Below are 12,642 nucleotides of genomic sequence, written 5' to 3'. Positions count from 1 at the left end.
CTCCATCCTCTCTGTACCAGGAAGCCCTCCTCTCTATCCTCTCTGTGCCAGGCTGCCCTCCTCTCTATCCTCTCTGTACCAGGAAGCCCTCCTCTCTATCCTCTCTGTACCAGACAGCCCCCCTCTCTATCCTCTCTGTACCAGGCTGCCCTCCTCTCTATCCTCTTTGCCAGGCTCCCTCCTCTCTATCCTCTCTGTGCCAGGCTGCACTCCTCTCTATTCTCTCTGTGTCAGGCTGTCCTCCTCTCTGTGCCAGGCTCCCTCATCTCTGTGCTAGGCTGCCCTCTGCTCTATCATCTCTGTGCTAGGCTGTCCTCCTCTCTATCCTCTCTGTGCCAGGCTCCCTCCTCTGTATCCTCTCTGTGCCAGGCTTCTTCCTCTCTATCCTCTCTGTGCCAGGCTGCCCTCCTCTCTGTGTCAGGCTGCCCTCTTCTCTATCCTCTCTGTGCCAGGCTGCCATCCTCTATCCTCTCTGTGACAGGCTGCCCTCCTCTCTATCCTCTCTGTGCCAGGCTGTCCTCCTCTCTATCCTTTCTGTGCCAGATTGCCCTCCTCTCTATCCTCTCTGTGCCAGGCTGCCCTCTGCTCTATCCTCTCTGTACCAGGCTGTCCTCCTCGTTGTGCCAGGCTGCCCTCCTCTCTATCCGCTCTGTACCAGGCAGCCCTCCTCTCTATCCTCTCTGTGCCAGGCTGCCCTCCTCTCTATCCTCTCTGTGCCAAGCTGCCCTCCTCTCTATCCTCTCTGTGCCAGGCTGTCCTCCTCTCTGTACCAGGCAGCCCTCCTCTCTATCCTCTCTGTACCAGGCCGCCCTCCTCTCCATCCTCTCTGTACCAGGCAGCCCTCCTCTCTATCCTCTCTGTGCCAGGCTGCCCTCCTCTCCATCCTCTCTGTACCAGGCAGCCCTCCTCTCTATCCTCTCTGTACCAGGCTGCCCTCCTCTCTATCCTCTCTGTGCCAGGCTGTTCTCTGCTCTGTGCAAGGCTGTCCTCCGATCTGTGCAAGGCTGTCCTCCTCTCCATCCTCTCTGTACCAGGAATCCCTCCTCTCTATCCTCTCTGTACCAGGAAGCCCTCCTCTCTATCCTCTCTGTGCCAGGCTGCCCTCCTCTCCATCCTCTCTGTACCAGACAGCCCTCCTCTCTATCCTCTCTGTACCAGGCTGCCCTCCTCTCTATCCTCTCTGTGCCAGGCTGCCCTCCTCTCTGTACCAGGCAGTCCTCCTCTCTATCCTCTCTGTGTCAGGCTGTCCTCCTCTCTATCCTCCCTGTGCAGGCTTCCTTGCTTTCTATCCTCTCTGTGCCAGGCTGCACTGCTCTCTATCCTGCCTGTGCCCGGCTGTCCTCCTCTCTGTACGAGGCTGTCCTCATCTCTGTACCAGGCTGCTATCCTCTCTGTACGAAGCTGTCCTCCTCTCTCTCCTCGCTGTGCCAGGATGCCCTCCCCTCTATCCTCTCTGTGCCAGGCTGTCCTACTCTCTATCCTCTTTGCCAGGCTCCCTCCTCTCTATCCTCTCTGTGCCAGGCTGCACTCCTCTCTATTCTCTCTGTGTCAGGCTGTCCTCCTCTCTGTGCCAGGCTCCCTCATCTCTGTGCTAGGCTGCCCTCTGCTCTATCATCTCTGTGCTAGGCTGTGCTCCTCTCTATCCTCTCTGTGCCAGGCTCCCTCCTCTGTATCCTCTCTGTGCCAGGCTTCTTCCTCTCTATCCTCTCTGTGCCAGGCTGCCCTCCTCTCTGTGTCAGGCTGCCCTCTTCTCTATCCTCTCTGTGCCAGGCTGCCATCCTCTATCCTCTCTGCGCCAGACTGCCCTCCTCTCTATCCTCTCTGTGCCAGGCTGCCCTCCTCTCTGTGCCAGGCTGTCCTCCTCTCTATCCTTTCTGTGCCAGACTGCCCTCCTCTCTATCCTCTCTGTGCCAGGCTGCCCTCTGCTCTATCCTCTCTGTACCAGGCTGTCCTCTCTCTGCCAGGCTGCCCTCCTCTCTACCCTCTCTGTACCAGGCTGCCCTCCTCTCTATCCTCTCTGTTCCAGGCTGCCCTCCTCTCTATCCTCTCAGTACCATGCTGCCCCCTCCCTGTCCTCTCTGTACCAGGCCACCCTCCTCTCTATCCTCTCTGTGCCAGACTGCCCTCCGTTCTATCCTCTCTGTGCCAAGCTGTTCTTCTCTCTTTCCTCTATGTACCAGGCTGCTCTCCTCTCTGTGCAAGGCTGCCCTCTGCTCTAACCTCTCTGTACCAGGCTGTCCTCCTCGTTGTGCCAGGCTGCCCTCCTCTCTACCCGCTCTGTACCAGGCTTCCCCTTCTCTCTATCTTCTCTGTGCCAGGCTGTCCTCTTCTCTATCCTCCCTGTGCCAGGCTGTCCCCCTCTCTATCCTCCCTGTGCCAGGCTGTCCTCCTCTCTATCCTCCCTGTGCCAGGCTGTCCTCCTTTCTTTCCTCTCTGTGCCAGGCTGTCCTTCTCTCTATCCTCTCTGTGCCAGGCTGTCCTCCTCTCTATCCTCCCTGTGCCAGGCTGTCCTCCTTTCTTTCCTCTCTGTGCCAGGCTGTCCTTCTCTGTATCCTCTCTGTGCCAGGCTGCCCTCCTCTCTATCCTCTCTGTGCCAGGCTGCTCTCCTCTCTATCCTCTCTATGCCAGGCTGTCCTCCTCTCTATCCTCTCTGTGTCAGGCTGTCCTCCTCTCTATCCTCTCTATGCCAGGCTGCTCTCCTCTCTATCCTCTCTATGGCAGGCTGCTCTCCTCTCTGCCGGTGTCCTATCAGATACTGTCCCCCATCACATAGTGTCTGCAGTGGAGCCGAACATCTCAGAAGAAGACTGTATGGTGGGGCTTCAACCCGGACTCAGTGCGCAGGCGCGGCTCTTCTTCGGAGAAGTTCGTCTTCTCCTTGTCCTCCGTGCTGCACCTGCTCAGTACGGTCCGGACACTATCCGATAGGAGGACACTTTGTGTCAGAACAGCGGAGTGACTTTACTCTCTATTTCCAGTAAAGGGCGTGGCGGGAGGAGAACGGAAACTGAAAGTAAATTCCTCCTCCAAGTCCCGAGTCACCCGAACTTCCTCCACACCCGGATCACCCAAGCACGGTGAGTGACCCTTCCCCCACCTCACCCTAAAATCTCCCCGATTATCACCCCCCCCAGGGTGTACCGAGCCCCGAACCCCCCGGGGATCTCTGGGTGTCACTCCGATACATTCTATTACTTTGTATATAATACAGGAAATGTGTTGATGTTTTTGTTTCTAAAAGTTTAATAATATTTATATCTAAACATCCCAGAGAAGAATTATTATTATTATTGTTATTATTATTATTATTATTATTATTATCGTCATCATTATTATCGGGGGAGGGGAGGGATCTCTATGATAGGTCTGTATACAGCAAATTAAAACTAAAGGCAAAACTTGAATTGTAGTTTACATTTGATTTTTTGTGTGGGAATGTATAGGAGAACATGCGTCTTCCGACACCACGCAGGAGAACATGCGTCTTCCGACACCACGCAGGAGAACATGCGTCTTCCGACACCACGCAGGAGAACATGCGTCTTCCGGCACCACGCAGGAGAACATGCGTCTTCCAGCACCACGCAGGAGAACATGCGTCTTCCAGCACCACGCAGGAGAACATGCGTCTTCTGTCACCACGCAGGAGAACATGCGTCTTCTGGCACTGCACAGGAGAGCATGCGTCTTCCGGCACTGCACATGATATCATGCATCTTCCCACATCACGCAGGAGAACATGCGTCTTCCGGCACCACGCAGGAGAACATGCGTCTTCCAGCACCACGCAGGAGAACATGCTTCTTCCGGCACCACGCAGGAGAACATGCGTCTTCCGGCACCACGCAGGAGAACATGCGTCTTCCGGCACCATGCAGGAGAACATGCGTCTTCTGTCACCACGCAGGAGAGCATGCGTCTTCTGTCACCACGCAGGGGAGCATGCGTCTTCTGTCACCACGCACAAGAACATGCATCTTCCGGCACTGCACATATCATGTGTCTCCCGGCACCACGCAGGAGAGCATGCGTCTTCCGGCACTGCACATGATATCATGCGTCTTCCCGAACCACACAGGAGAGCATGCGTCTTCCGGCACTGCACATATCATGCGTCTTCCGTCACCACGCATGAGAACATGCGTCTTCTGTCACCACGCAGGAGAACATGCGTCTTCTGTCACCACGCAGGAGAACATGCGTCTTCTGGCACTGCACATGATATCATGCGTCTTCCGGCACTGCACATATCATGCGTCTTCCGGCACCACGCAGGAGAACATGCGTCTTCTGGCACAGCACACGGTATCATGCGTCTTACCGCACCACACAGGAGAGCATGCGTCTTCTGGCACTGCACACGGTATCATGCGTCTTCCTGCACCACGCAGGAGAGCATGCGTCTTCTGGCACCACGCAGGAGAGCATGTTTCTTCCGGCACTGCACATGATATCATGCGTCTTCCGGCACCACGCAGGAGAGCATGCGTCTTCCGGCACTGCACATGATATCATTTGTCTTCCCACACCACGTAGGAGAAAATGCGTCTTCCGGCACCACGCAAGAGAGCATGCGTCTTCGGTCACCACGCAGGAGAACATGCGTCTTCTGTCACCACGCAGGAGAACATGCGTCTTCTGGCACTGCACATGATATCATGCGTCTTCCGGCACTGCACATATCATGCATCTTCCGGTACCACGCAGGAGAGCATGCGTCTTCCGGCACTGCACATGATATCATGCGTCTTCCGGCACTGCACATATCATGCGTCTTCCGGCACCACGCAGGAGAACATGCATCTTCTGGCACAGCACACGGTATCATGCGTCTTACCGCACCACACAGGAGAGCATGCGTCTTCTGGCACTGTACACGGTATCATGCGTCTTCCTGCACCACGCAGGAGAGCATGCGTCTTCTGGCACCACGCAGGAGAGCATGTTTCTTCCGGCACTGCACATGATATCATGCGTCTTCCGGCACCACGCAGGAGAGCATGCGTCTTCCGGCACTGCACATGATATCATTTGTCTTCCCACACCACGTAGGAGAAAATGCGTCTTCCGGCACCACGCAAGAGAGCATGCGTCTTCGGTCACCACGCAGGAGAACATGCGTCTTCTGTCACCACGCAGGAGAACATGCGTCTTCTGGCACTGCACATAATATCATGCGTCTTCCGGCACTGCACATATCATGCATCTTCCGGTACCACGCAGGAGAGCATGCGTCTTCCGGCACTGCACATGATATCATGCGTCTTGCCGCACCACGCAGGAGAACATGCGTCTTCTGGCACTGCACATATCATGCGTCTTCTGGCACCACGCAGGAGAACATGCGTCTTCTGGCACTGCACATATCATGCGTCTTCCCGCACCACGCAAGAGAGCATGCATCTTCCAGCACCACGCAGGAGAACATGTGTCTTCTGGCACCACGCAGGAGAGCATATGTCTTCTGTCACCACGCATGAGAACATGCGTCTTCTGTCACCACGCAGGAGAACATGCGTCTTCCGTCACCACGCAGGAGAACATGCGTCTTCTGTCACCACGCAGGAGAACATGCGTCTTCTGTCACCACGCAGGAGAACATGCGTCTTCTGTCACCACGCAGGAGAACATGCGTCTTCTGGCACTGCACATGATATCATGCGTCTTCCGGCACTGCACACATCATGCGTCTTCCGGTACCATGCAGGAGAGCATGCGTCTTCCGGCACTGCACATGATATCATGCGTCTTGCCGCACCCCGCAGGAGAACATGCGTCTTCCGGCACTGCACATATCATGCGTCTTCCGGCACCACGCAGGAGAACATGCGTCTTCTGGCACTGCACATATCATGCGTCTTCCCGCACCACGCAGGAGAGCATGCATCTTCCAGCACCACGCAGGAGAACATGCGTCTTCTGGCACCACGCAGGAGAACATGCGTCTTCTGGCACTGCACATGGTATCATGCGTCTTCCCGCACCACGCAGGAGAGCATGCGTCTTCTGGCACCACGCAAGAGAGCATGCATCTTCTAGTACCACGCAGGAGAACATGCATCTTCCAGCACCACGCAGGAGAACATGCATCTTCCGGCACTGCACATATCATGCGTCTTCCGGCACCACGCAGGAGAACATGCGTCTTCTGGCACTGCACATGGTATCATGCGTCTTCCCGCACCATGCAGGAGAGCATGCGTCTTCTGGCACCACGCAGGAGAGCATGCATCTTCCAGCACCACGCAGGAGAACATGCATCTTCCAGCACCACGCAGGAGAACATGCATCTTCCGGCACCACGCAGGAGAGCATACGTCTTCTGTCACCACACATGAGAACATGCGTCTTCTGTCACCACGCAGAACATGCGTCTTCTGTCACCACGCAGGAGAACATGCGTCTTCTGGCACTGCACATGATATCATGCGTCTTCCGGCACCACGCAGGAGAACATGCGTCTTCCGGCACTGCACATATCATGCGTCTTCCGGCACCACGCAGGAGAACATGCGTCTTCTGGCACTGCACATGGTATCATGCGTCTTCCCGCACCACACAGGAGAGCATGCGTCTTCCGGCACTGCACATATCATGCGTCTTCCCGCACCACACAGGAGAGCATGCGTCTTCTGGCACTGCACATATCATGCGTCTTCCCGCACCACGCAGAAGAGCATGCATCTTCCAGCACCACGCAGGAGAGCATATGTCTTCTGTCACCACGCATGAGACCGTGCGTCTTCTGTCACCACGCATGAGAACATGCGTCTTCTGTCACCACGCATGAGAACATGCGTCTTCTTTTACCACGCAGGAGAACATGCGTCTTCTGTCACCACGCAGGAGAACATGCGTCTTCCGGCACTGCACATATTATGCGTCTTCCGGTACCACGCAGGAGAGCATGCGTCTTCAGGCACTGCACATGATATCATGCGTCTTCCGGCACCACGCAAGAGAACATGCGTCTTCTGGCACTGCACATATCATGCGTCTTCCGGCACCACGCAAGAGAACATGCGTCTTCTGGCACTGCACGCGGTATCATGCGTCTTCCCGCACCACACTGGAGAGCATGCGTCTTCTGGCACTGCACGCGGTATCATGCGTCTTCCCGCACCACACTGGAGAGCATGCATCTTCCGGCACTGCACATGATATCATGCGTCTTCCGGCACCACGCAGGAGAGCATGCGTCTTCCGGCACTGCACATGATATCATGCATCTTCCCACATCACGCAGGAGAACATGCGTCTTCCGGCACCACGCAGGAGAACATGCGTCTTCCAGCACCACGCAGGAGAACATGCTTCTTCCGGGACCACGCAGGAGAACATGCGTCTTCCGGCACCATGCAGGAGAACATGCGTCTTCTGTCACCACGCAGGGGAGCATGCGTCTTCTGTCACCACGCACAAGAACATGCATCTTCCGGCACTGCACATATCATGCGTCTTCCGGCACTGCACATGATATCATGCGTCTTCCCGAACCACATAGGAGAGCATGCGTCTTCCGGCACTGCACATATCATGCGTCTTCCATCACCACGCATGAGAACATGCGTCTTCTGTCACCACGCAGGAGAACATGCGTCTTCTGGCACTGCACATGATATCATGCGTCTTCCGGCACTGCACATATCATGCGTCTTCCGGCACCACGCAGGAGAACATGCGTCTTCTGGCACTGCACACGGTATCATGCGTCTTCCCGCACCACACAGGAGAGCATGCGTCTTCTGGCACTGCACACGGTATCATGCGTCTTCCTGCACCACGCAGGAGAGCATGCGTCTTCTGGCACCACGCAGGAGAGCATGTTTCTTCCAGCACTGCACATGATATCATGCGTCTTCCGGCACCACGCAGGAGAGCATGCGTCTTCCGGCACTGCACATGATATCATTTGTCTTCCCACACCACGTAGGAGAAAATGCGTCTTTCGGCACCACGCAAGAGAGCATGCGTCTTCGGTCACCACGCAGGAGAACATGCGTCTTCTGTCACCACGCAGGAGAACATGCGTCTTCTGGCACTGCACATGATATCATGCGTCTTCCGGCACTGCACATATCATGCATCTTCCGGTACCACGCAGGAGAGCATGCGTCTTCCGGCACTGCACATGATATCATGCGTCTTGCCGCACCACGCAGGAGAACATGCGTCTTCCGGCACTGCACATATCATGCGTCTTCTGGCACCACGCAGGAGAACATGCGTCTTCTGGCACCACGCAGGAGAACATGCGTCTTCTGGCACCACGCAGGAGAACATGCGTCTTCTGGCACTGCACATATCATGCGTCTTCCCGCACCACGCAAGAGAGCATGCATCTTCCAGCACCACGCAGGAGAACATGTGTCTTCTGGCACCACGCAGGAGAGCATATGTCTTCTGTCACCACGCATGAGAACATGCGTCTTCTGTCACCACGCAGGAGAACATGCGTCTTCCGGCACCACGCAGGAGAACATGCGTCTTCCGGCACCATGCAGGAGAACATGCGTCTTCCGGCACCACGCAGGAGAACATGCGTCTTCTGTCACCACGCAGGAGAGCATATGTCTTCTGTCACCACGCATGAGAACATGCGTCTTCTGTCACCACGCAGGAGAACATGCGTCTTCCGGCACCACGCAGGAGAACATGCGTCTTCCGGCACCATGCAGGAGAACATGCGTCTTCCGGCACCACGCAGGAGAACATGCGTCTTCCGGCACCACGCAGGAGAACATGCGTCTTCCGGCACCATGCAGGAGAACATGCGTCTTCTGTCACCACGCAGGGGAGCATGCGTCTTCTGTCACCATGCACAAGAACATGCGTCTTCCGGCACTGCACATATCATGCGTCTTCCGGCACCACACAGGAGAGCATGCGTCTTCCGGCACTGCACATATCATGCGTCTTCCGTCACCACGCATGAGAACATGCGTCTTCTGTCACCACGCAGGAGAACATGCGTCTTCCGGTACCACGCAGGAGAACATGCGTCTTCCGGCACCATGCAGGAGAACATGCGTCTTCTGTCACCAAACAGGGGAGCATGCGTCTTCTGTCACCACGCACAAGAACATGCGTCTTCCGGCACTGCACATATCATGCGTCTTCCGGCACCACGCAGGAGAGCATGCGTCTTCCGGCACTGCACATGATATCATGCATATTCCCGAACCACACAGGAGAGCATGTGTCTTCCGGCACTGCACATATCATGCGTCTTCCGTCACCACGCATGAGAACATGCGTCTTCTGTCACCACGCAGCAGAACATGTGTCTTCCGGTACCACGCAGGAGAGCACGCGTCTTCCGGCACTGCACATGATATCATACGTCTTCCCGCACCACGCAGGAAAACATGCGTCTTCCGGCACTGCACATATAATGCGTCTTCCGGCACCACGCAGGAGAACATGCGTCTTCTGGCACTGCACATGGTATCATGCGTCTTCCCGCACCACACAGGAGAGCATGCATCTTCTGGCACTGCACATATCATGCGTCTTCCTGCAAAACGCAGGAGAGCATGCGTCTTCCGGCACTGCACATGATATCATGCGTCTTCCGGCACCACGCAGGAGAGCATGCGTCTTCCGGCACCACGCAGGAGAGCATGCGTCTTCCGGCACTGCACATGATATCATGCGTCTTCCGGCACCACGCAGGAGAGCATGCGTCTTCCGGCACTGCACATGATATCATGCGTCTTTCCACACTACGCAGGAGAACATGCGTCTTCCGGCACCACGCAGGAGAACATGCGTCTTCCGGCACCATGCAGGAGAACATGCGTCTTCCGGCACCATGCAGGAGAACATGCGTCTTCCGGCACCACGCAGGGGAGCATGCGTCTTCTGTCACCACGCACAAGAACATGCGTCTTCCGGCACTGCACATGATATCATGCGTCTTCCGGCACCACGCAGGAGAGCATGCGTCTTCCGGCACTGCACATGATATCATGCGTCTTCCCGAACCACACAGGAGAGCATGCGTCTTCCGGCACCACGCAGGAGAACATGCGTCTTCTGGCACTGCACATGATATCATGCGTCTTCCCGCACCACACAGGAGAGCATGCATCTTCCAGCACCACGCAGGAGAGCATGCGTCTTCCGGCACCATGCAGGAGAGCATGCGTCTTCCGGCACCACGCAGGAGAGCATGCGTCTTCCGGCACCACGCAGGAGAGCATGCGTCTTCCAAACACCACGCAGGGGAGCATGCGTCTTCTGGCACTGCACATGATATCATGCGTCTTCCCACACCACGCAGGAGAGCATGCGTCTACTGGCACTGCACATGATATCATACGTCTTCCGGCACTGCACATGATATCATGCATCTTTCAAACACCACGCAGGAGAGCATGCGTCTTCCGGCACCACGCAGGAGTGCATGCGTCTTCCAAACACCACGCAGGAGAGCATGCGTCTTCCGGCACTGCACATGATATCATGCGTCTTCCCACACCACGCAGGAGAACATGCGTCTACTGGCACTGCACATAATATCATGCGTCTTCCAGCACCACGCAGACATGTGTTGGGCTCTGCGGACACATGCGAGTGCATACACTTAGTATTATACCCACACATCTAGCAAGCACTGTGCATTCGCAAGCCATTAGAACGCATGATACTGCAGCACCGTGCAATTTGTTGGGTCAATTAAAAAAATCATTCCATACATTTTGTGTTTTTTTATTGGGCTATTCTGAATGTGCTCTGCAGGAATACGCAGAACATTTCAGCCACACCCTGTCAGGTTTTTTTTTTTTTTTTCTTATCTGTAAACCCATCGGGGAGATGTCCATTCACTTCCTGTGCCAGAGCCAAAGCAGGAAGTGAGAGGAAATCCCTGCAAAGTGAGGGAATCACCAGAACTAGTGTCCCCATTGGATGATTTCCCCTCTATTCCTGTCCCGGTGACAACCAATTCTCTTTCACTCTCAGTGATAACAGTAAACAGGACAAATAGGGAGGAGGAATTTCCCTAATGGGGGCAGAGAATACTAAAATGTATGCACAGTACTACTTCTCCTGTCCTGTATGTCGGGTATAATTCTCGGTATCTGTTCTTATTCTGTATGTATGGACTCGGCACAGTAGCACTTCTCTTGTCTTGTATGTCGGGTGTAATTCTCGGTATCTGTTCTTATTCTGTATGTATGGACTCTGCACAGTACCACTTCTCTTGTCCCGTATGTCGGGTGTAATTCTCGGTATCTGTCCTTATTCTGTATGTATGGACTCTGCACAGTACTACTTCTCTTGTCCTGTAAGTCGGGTGTAATTCTCGGTATCTGTTCTTATTCTGTATGTATGGACTCTGCACAGTAGCACTTCTCTTGTCCTGTATGTCGGGTGTAATTCTCGGTATCTGTCCTTATTCTGTATGTATGGACTCTGCACAGTACTACTTCTCTTGTCCTGTAAGTCGGGTGTAATTCTCGGTATCTGTTCTTATTCTGTATGTATGGACTCTGCACAGTACCACTTCTCTTGTCCTGTATGTCGGGTGTAATTCTCGGTATCTGTTCTTATTCTGTATGTATGGACTCTGCACAGTACTACTTCTCTTGTCCTGTATGTCGGGTGTAATTCTCGGTATCTGTTCTTATTCTGTATGTATGGACTCTGCACAGTACCACTTCTCTTGTCCTGTATGTCGGGTGTAATTCTCGGTATCTGTTCTTATTCTGTATGTATGGACTCTGCACAGTACTACTTCTCTTGTCCTGTATGTCGGGTGTAATTCTCGGTATCTGTTCTTATTCTGTATGTATGGACTCTGCTCAGTACCACTTCTCTTGTCCTGTATGTCGGGTGTAATTCTCGGTATCTCTTCTTATTCTGTATGTCAGGGCTCAACAAACCCCGGGCGCCAGGTCGCATTTGCAACTAGAATTAGTGACCTGGCACCTGGGGCAGCACAGCTGGGGGTATCCTGTCTCCGTGCACACCCCCCGACGTGATTGCATCGGGCCGCGCTGCCGCCGGCCGGTAATTGAGGCCGCGGCTTTGAGGCCTTCTGCGGTCCTATGTTTCCTCCTTGAATCTAGTGCCCTCTAGTGGTGGCTGTTGATATGACAGCCAGCAACGCTAATGGAGTTTTAACTGCCCGACCATCTCCTCCCCTTTACTTAGAATACAAAAATATATATGTTTCGGAATTCTAACAACCTAGAGAATAAAATGGTGGTCGTTGCAATACTGTCTGTCACACCGTATTTGTGCAGCGGAATTACTAGCGCACCTTTTTGGGGAAAAAATATTTATTTAATTAAAAAAATAAGACAGCAGTAAAGTTAGCCCAATTTTTTTTTATATTGTGAAAAATAATGTTACGCCGAGTAAATTGATACCCAACATGTCACGCTTCAAAATTGCGCCCGCTCATGGAATGGCGACAAACTTTTACCATTTAAAATCTCCATAGGCGTCATTTAAAAAAATTCTACAGGTTGCATGTTTTGGGTTACAGAGGAGGTCTAGGGGTAGAATTATTGCTCTCGCTCTACCGATCGCAGCGATACCTCACATGTGTGGTTTGAACACCGCTTTCCTATGCGGGCGCTACTCACGTATGCGTTCACTTCTGCGCAAGCTTGGCGGGACAGGGCGCATTTA

At 54.1% G+C, this 12,642-nt stretch overlaps 1 protein-coding gene across 2 annotated transcripts in view; it reads left to right on the top strand.

Moving 5' to 3' along the window:
- Positions 1–2,982: 2,982 nt before the first annotated feature.
- The window catches only part of LOC143961722 (NACHT, LRR and PYD domains-containing protein 12-like), a 164,480-nt gene continuing 154,820 nt past the window's right edge, over positions 2,983–12,642 (top strand). For both annotated transcript variants that reach the window (XM_077471051.1, XM_077471052.1), the window contains exon 1: positions 2,983–3,077. The gene's annotated coding sequence lies outside the window, so the exon portion shown is untranslated. The remainder of the gene's footprint in view (positions 3,078–12,642) is intronic.

This window comes from Lithobates pipiens, unplaced genomic scaffold (assembly GCF_037356315.1).
Source record: "Lithobates pipiens isolate NorthernLeopardFrog02 unplaced genomic scaffold, aLitPip1_a1.2 Scaffold_8, whole genome shotgun sequence".
In the NCBI taxonomy this organism is placed as follows: domain Eukaryota; kingdom Metazoa; phylum Chordata; class Amphibia; order Anura; family Ranidae; genus Lithobates; species Lithobates pipiens.
The sequence above is the reverse complement of the archived record's forward strand: the minus strand, read 5'-3'. Positions and strand labels throughout refer to the sequence as shown.